At 45.8% G+C, this 7,905-nt stretch overlaps 1 pseudogene; it reads left to right on the plus strand.

The window, feature by feature from the left end:
• The first annotated feature begins 6,069 nt into the window (after window positions 1-6,069).
• Window positions 6,070-6,869, plus strand: LOC111590842 (uncharacterized; annotated as a pseudogene).
• The last annotated feature ends 1,036 nt before the right edge of the window (window positions 6,870-7,905 follow it).

Raw genomic sequence — 7,905 nt, forward strand, 5'->3', positions numbered from 1 at the left:
ACAACAAGTTATATCCAAGCGACTCAACTAAGAACACATTAGAAATAGAGTGCTCGGATGAAATAGCAATTTTTCCTAACCCTTTCACCTTGCCTTGGTTCCCATCACCGAATATGATTGAATCTTGGGGATCCTTGTTCTTGACGTAGGAAGAGAACATCCTCTTTTCCCCCATCATGTGGTTTGTGCATCCGCTGTCAATAATCCAGCTTGAGCCCCCGGATGCATAAACCTGCAAGGAAAATTTAGGCTTGGGTCTTAGGTACCCAACTCATGTTGGGTCCTACAAGGTTAGTTACAATAGTCTTAGGGACCCAAATGCAAGTCTTGTCTCCCTTACATTTGGCCCCTAATTTCCTAGCAATTACCTTCTTATCCTTTCTACAAATAGCAAAGGAAGCATTGCAAGCATAATAAATTGTAGAAGGTTCATTCATTACTTTTCTAGGAACATGAACAATATTTCTTCTAGGCATATGATGAACAACATTTTTCCTAGCCAAATTTCTATCATGCATAATAGAAGAACTAGAAGCAATCATGGCATGAGAATCAAAAGCATCATAACTTCTATAAACATTCCTAGAATGTCTCCTATCATGATACATGAAAGCATGGTTCTTTTGAGCACTACTAGCCATAGGGGCCTTCCCTTTCTCCTTGGTGGAGATGGAAGCCTTATGACTTGTTAAGTTCTTGACTTCCCTCTTGAATCCAAGACCATCCTTAATTGAGGGGTGTCTACCAATCGTGTAGGCATCCCTTGCAAATTTTAGTTTATCAAATTCACTCTTGCTAGTCTTAAGTTGGGCATTAAGACTAGCCACTTCATCATTCAATTTAGAAATTGAAACTAGGTGTTCACTACAAGCATCAACATTAAAATCTTTACACCTATTGCAAATTGCAACATGTTCTACACAAGAGGCTATCTCTAACTTAGCATTCAAATCATCATTTATGCTCTTTAAGCTAGAAATAGAGTCATGGCATGTAGACAATTCACAAGAAAGCATTTCATTCCGTTTAATTTCTAAAGTAAGGGATTTTTGTGCCTCTACAAACTTATCATGTTCTTCATACAAAAGATCCTCTTGCTTTTCTAATAACCTATTCTTATCATTCAAAGCATCAATTAATTCGTTAATCTTATCAACCTTAGTTCTATCTAGGCCCTTGAATAAACATGAATAGTCTATTTCATCATCGCTAGATTCTTCATCACTTGAGGAAGCGTAAGTACTAGTATTATGAGTGCTTACCTTCTTTTCCCTTGCCATGAGGCAGGTGTGATGCTCGTTGGGGAAGAGGGCCGACTTGTTGAAGGCGGTGGCGACGAGTCCTTCGTTGTCAGAGTCGGACGACGAACAATCTGAGTCCCACTCCTTTCCAAGATGTGCCTCGCCCTTAGCCTTCTTGTAAGCCTTCTACTTTTCCCTCTTGTTCCCGTGTTCCTCGTCACTATCATTATCGGGACAATTAGCGATAAAATGACCAATCTTACCACATTTGAAGCATGAGCGCTTCCCCTTCGTCTTAGTCTTGTTAGGATGCTCCTTGCGACCCCTTAGCGCCATCTTGAAACGCTTAATGATGAGGGCCATTTCTTCATCATTAAGCCCGGCTGTCTCAACTTGTGCCACCTTGCTAGGTAGCGCCTCCTTGCTCCTCGTTGCTTTGAGAGCAATGGTTTGAGGCTCTTGGATTGGGCCATTCAACGCATCATCAACGTATCTAGCCTCCTTGATCATCATCCGCCCGCTTACAAACTTTCCAAGTATCTCCTCGGGCGTCATCTTGGTGTACCTAGGATTCTCACGAATGTTGTTCACAAGATGTGGATCAAGGACAGTAAAGGACCTTAGCATTAGGCGGACATCATCGTGGTCCGTCCATCGCGTGCTTCCATAGCTCCTTATTTTGTTGACGAGGGTCTTGAGCCGGTTGTACGTTTGGGTTGGCTCCTCGCCCCTGATCATTGTGAATCTCCCAAGTTCGCCCTCCACCAACTCCATCTTGGTGAGCATGGTGACGTCGTTCCCCTCATGTGAGATTTTGAGGGTGTCCCAAATCTGCTTGGCGTTATCCAAGTCGCTCACCTTATGGTATTCATCTATACACAGTGAAGCTAGAAGAACAGTAGTAGCTTGTGCATTTTTGTGAATTTGCTCATTAATGAACATGGGACTATCCGTACTATCAAAGTGCATTCCATTCTCCACTATCTTCCATATACTTGGATGGAGAGAGAACAAGTGGCTACGCATTTTGTGACTCCAAAATCCGTAGTCCTCTCCATCAAAGTGGGGGGTTTACCGAGGGGAATGGAAAGCAAATGAGCATTAGAACTTTGCGGAATACGAGAATAATCAAAAGAAAAGTTTGAATTAACCGTCTTCTTTTTCTCGTAGTCGTTGTCGTCGTCCTTTTGGGAGGAGGAAGATTTGTCGCTGTCGTAGTAGACTATCTCCTTGATGCGCCTTGTTTTCTTCTTCCTCCCGTCTTTTCTTTTGTGACCCGAGCCTGAGTCAGTAGGCTTGTCATCCTTTGGATCATTGACGAAGGACTCCTTCTCCTTATCATTGACCACCATCCCCTTGCCCTTAGGATCCATCTCTTCGGGCGATTAGTCCCTTTCTTGAAGAGAACGGCTCCGATACCAATTGAGAGCACCTAGAGGGGGGGGGTGAATAGGTGATCCTGTAAAAACTTGAACTTTAATGCCACAAAACTTTGTTAGGAGTTAGCACAATAAAGCCAAGTGGCTAGAGAAGAGTTCTTGCAAGAGACTATAACCACAAGAAGATCAATCACAGATAGACACAGTGGTTTATCCCGTGGTTCGGCCAAGTCCAACACTTGCCTACTCCACGTTGTGGCGTCCCAACGGACGAGGGTTGCAATCAACCCCTCTCAAGCGGTCCAAAGGCCCACTTGAATACCACGGTGTTTTGCTTTGTTTACTTTATCCCGCTCGTGAGGAATCTCCACAACTTGGAGCCTCTCGCCCTTACACTTTGATGTTCACAAAGAAGCACAGAGTAAGGGAGGGATGAGCAGCGCACACAAGACACAAAATCAGAGCGGCAATACGCACACAAGTCACAACACGAGCTCTCAACACAACTCAAAGAGTTCTCTACTCAAATGGAGCTCTAGTTGCTATCACAAAGAATCGAATGCGCGGAATTGAAGTCTTGGTGCTTAGGAATGCTTAGAGAATGCTTGATCTACTCCTCCATGCGCCTAGGGGTCCCTTTTATAGCCCCAAGGCAGCTAGGAGCCGTTGAGAGCATTCCAGGAAGGCAATTCTTGCCTTCTGTCGCCTGGCGCACCGGACAGTCCGGTGCACCACCGGACATTGTCTGGTGCGGATTTCTTTCCTTCTTTGGCGAAGCGACCGTTGGCGGTTCAGAGCCGTTGGCGCACCGGACACTGTTCGGTGCACACCGGACAGTCCGGTGCCACCTTCTGACCGTTGGCTCTGCCACGCGTCGTGCGCGGATTACGCTGCCGACCGTTGGCTGGGCCGACTGTTGGCTCACCGGACAGTCCGATGCACCACCGGACAGTCTGGTGATTTATAGCCGTACACCGCCGTTGAAGTCCCGAGAGCAGTCAGTTGACAGACGCCAGCCTGGTGCACCCAGACCGAGCAGCCTTTTGGCTGTACACAGCCAACTTATCCAAAATTGTTTCTCCTGTTTCTAGCACTTAGACACAATACATTAGTTCTCAAAACAATGTACTAAGTCTAGAAACATACCTTTAATCTTGATTTTCACTTCTTGAGTCCTTGGCACAATTTAACACTTAGGCACTTGTGTTGGACACTTAATCACCAAAATACTTAGAAATGGCCCAAGGGCACATTTCCCTTTCAAGAACACACAGGCAACAGTTGAGTTCTTCCTCCTTGCTAGGTTATAAAGAGACGGAAAATGAAGTTTTAACGCACCCGACCCAAGCCAATCATCCTCCCAGAAATGCACCTGGGACCCATCATGAATCACAAAGGTTCCTTCACTAATGAATGTGACCGTAACTTTCATAAGGCCACTCCAGAAGTGTGAATCCGTGGCCCTACGTTGCGCCTGGGATAAGGTTCGATTGGCCAGATATTTACGTCTCAATAATAATTGCCACATCCCTTCTTTATTGAGAAGTTTATACAACCATTTCCTTAAGAGGCATTTATTATGAACCTCTAAATTCAAAATGCCTAGCCTGCCAACCTCCTTAGGTTGAAAAATTACATCCCATCTAGCCAGCCTATATTTTTTTTCTTATGGCCCTCCCCTTGCCAGAAAAAACGTGATATGAAATAATCTATCTTCTCCAGCACTCCATTTGGTACCTCAAAGAAAGACATCATAAACATCGCTAGACTGGTCAACACAGAATTAATTAATACGAGACGCCCTCCTACTGACATAAGTTTTCCTTTCCGGCTGCTAAGCTTTTTCTCGAATTTGGCCTCCACTGTTTTCCAATCACCAATTGTCAACCTACGGTGGTGCATAGGAATCCCAAGATATCTGAAGGGCAGACCTCCACAACTACAACCAAACAACCTTGTGTACCTCCCTTCACCCTCTTTTTCCTTCCCATAACAGAATACCTCACTCTTGTGAAAGTTTATTTTAAGACCAGATAACTGCTCAAAGGCACATAATATGAGCTTCATATTCATTGCCTTTTCTAGATCGTGGTCCATAAACAAAATTGTATCATCGGCGTATTGCAGAATGGAAAGCCCCCCATCTACCAAATGCGGCACCAAGCCCTTGATCTGGCCATTTTCCTTTGCTCTATTAATCAAGGTAGCAAGCATGTCCACTACCAAGTTAAAGAGAATAGGAGATAGCGGGTCGCCCTGCCTCACCCCTCCTTGAGTCTGGAAAAAAGGACCCATGTGATCATTAACTCTAACCGCAACATGACCCCCCTTCATGAAAGACTCGATCCAACTACCCCAGGTACTTGAAAAACCTTTCATACAAAGGGATTGTTGAACAAAGATCCACTTCACCTTATCATAAGCTTTCTCGAAGTCAATTTTGAAAATGGCCCCTTCTCTTTTCTTCGTATGGAGCTCATGAATAGTCTCATGTAAGACCACCACCCCCTCCATGATATTTCTTTCTGGCAGGAACGCAGTCTATAGTGGACTGATTACATTCTGCGCAACCTCTGTGATCCTCTTAGTCGCCACCTTTGTGAAGATTTTGAAACTGACATTTAGGAGACATCAGTCGGTATTGTTGAACCGAGATCGCCTCCCGACTCTTAGGAAGCAAAATGATAGTCCCAAAGTTGAGACTATACAAAGGGAGATTCCCTGTGTGGAACTCACGAAACAAAGCCATAATATCATCTTTAATAACATCCCAACAAATTTGATAAAATTCCGCCGGGAATCCATAAGGACCTGGAGCCTTGTTACGTTCCATACTGAAAACCACCGCTTTTACTTCATCTTCTGAAAATGACTGAGTGAGCTTCTCGTTCTCATCTTGAGTAACTTGTATTATATCATCTCTAAGATCATCATCTAGAATAAAAGACGTGCTTTCAGGGGGGCCAGAGAGATTTTTATAATAACCAGTTATATGAAATTTTAATTCTCCCTCGTCGTATAACATACTAACTCCATTCGTCATCTGGAAGATTCGTGTCACACCAGGTTTTAAGGGACAAAGCCAGGTGCATCTCATACATGAGCTAAAGAAGACAACATATATAATAACAAAGTGTATAGAGATAAATGTCACAATATAATCAGAGTACTTATTACATAACGGAAGTCTTACAAAATAAAATCTCTACTACTACTTAAGACGTTAGTGTAGACGTCCACATTTTTTGGTGCACGGTTCTGCCATCTGCCGTCACCAGCACTCCTCTCTCACGCCCCCGCTCTCTGCTGTCTGCCGCCAGACCCGCAATCTGTGCCCTGTCTCGCCAACAGACCCACCCCCGCCCCAGCTGTCCTCTCTCGCGCCCCTGCTCTCTCGCTCGCCATCATGGAAGGAGAATCAACACATCTAGGGAAGTCTGTGTGGTTCCATGGAAGGTCCGACCCCGCTCTCCTCTCTGTTGTCTCTCTCGCCTGCCATCTGCGCCAAGAATCGCCGCCATCTCCGCGCCCCCGCTCTCCTCTCTGCAATCCGCCGCCATCCATGGCAGCTCTGTCCGCGCCCACAAATCGCGCGCAGATTCATGGCAGCCGCGCCCCACTCTCCTCTCCGCAGTCTGCCGCCATCCATGGCAGCCTCTGTCCGCGCCCACAAATCGCACGCAGATTCATGGCAGGCGCGCCCCGCTCCCAAGTTTCCTCTGCGCCAGGGATCCACCGCGAATCACCCATGGCAGCCTCGAGATTGTCGCGCCCGTAGCCCCGCCTCCCAGGGATCCTCTCGCCTCTGCATCTCGCCATTGTTGCCGCCATTCTCGCGCTCGCACCCCTCCATTCTCGCCTCCGCCCCCCGGATCCTCTCACCCCCGCGACCTTCGATGGAAGCCCGCAATCTGTGCCCTTCCATCGCCGCTACGCATCAATCCCATTCCATTTTGCAAGAAGGACGGGCGCGTGCGGGGCTTCGCAACGGCTGACGGTTCAATTGGAAGATCAACCACAAGGGGCAGGACTCCTAAATGAGCCACCAGCTATTCTTCTCCTTCCCAATCATCGGCAATCCCACACGCTCTGGTGGCTAGGGCTGCAGGATTCCCAGGTGCGGTGTGCTGGGGTCGCTCAGGCGCGGAGTCGGCCACTAGGCAGCAGTTGTCGCCCCTCCACCGCGTTGTCGTCCGTCCACGGTACACCTCGCCCGCGGCCATCGTCCCTACACATCCACATACCATAGTACCAGTCCATGTATCGAGTTACAGTTCTCTCTGTTTTCTTCTGAAGAGTAAGCAGAGGATGCACACGCTGGTACTGTGGTATGTGCTGATCGATTAACTGCAATGAGCCTGTGCTGATCCATTTTCTTCCTACGAAGGATGATAGAAGATGAAGAGGAGAGGGGTTGGTCCTCTTTGCTATTTAGAGAGGTTACAGGCTCATTGCAGTTATGCCGACTAAATACTCGCTTGTCATGCAGATCTTGTTGTGGTTCATGGGCACTGAGATATACTTAAACTTAACTGGTATGATTAGTTGAAAGAAAGCTACAACATCACCTTACTTGTCGAATTGCCTTGATTAAGAAATTTATGGGTAGCCTTCCGTGTGTGTGTGTGCGCAGATTCGACCCTTGGATTTCTGGGCATGTTTGACAAAGTTGAATAGCTCCGAAACCGAAAACAACTGCCAAATGTACATGTTCTGAATCAAGTTATGATGCTAATGTCTCAGCAAATGTACATGTTCTGAATCAAGCTATGGCGAATTCTGAAGCCACTTTAGATTAACCGGTATATATGGTTACAGTAGCATGTGTTCAAGTGATGCTTAATTCTTAACGAACAGTAGCAATCATTGGTCAGGACATGTAGCTTAATGCTATCTTGTTGTTACTACATGGGTGTCGTAACACCTTGCCTACTATTCATAAATGCAGGGCCTGAGATCTAGAAGGACACAACAGGCAAGGTGGATGTATTCGTAGCTGGTTTAGGCACAGAAGGCACAGTTTATTACTTCTTTTACATTCAGTTTACTGCTTCTTAAGGAATTATTCAACTAGGAACGTGTACTGAATATGGGATTCAGGTTGAAATAAAGCGTATATTTTCTGTTTGATGGTGAATGTAAATGAAGATAAATATGACCTTTGCTCTTAGCCTTTCTGTCATTCTTTTTTTAATGTGATCATGAGAATGTGAGTGAATTATGGCAACATGACCTGCAAGTCACCATAACAAGAAAGAATATTTATGATGTTTCAATTGGAGCTA

This window comes from Zea mays, chromosome 2 (assembly GCF_902167145.1).
Source record: "Zea mays cultivar B73 chromosome 2, Zm-B73-REFERENCE-NAM-5.0, whole genome shotgun sequence".
In the NCBI taxonomy this organism is placed as follows: Eukaryota; Viridiplantae; Streptophyta; class Magnoliopsida; order Poales; family Poaceae; genus Zea; species Zea mays.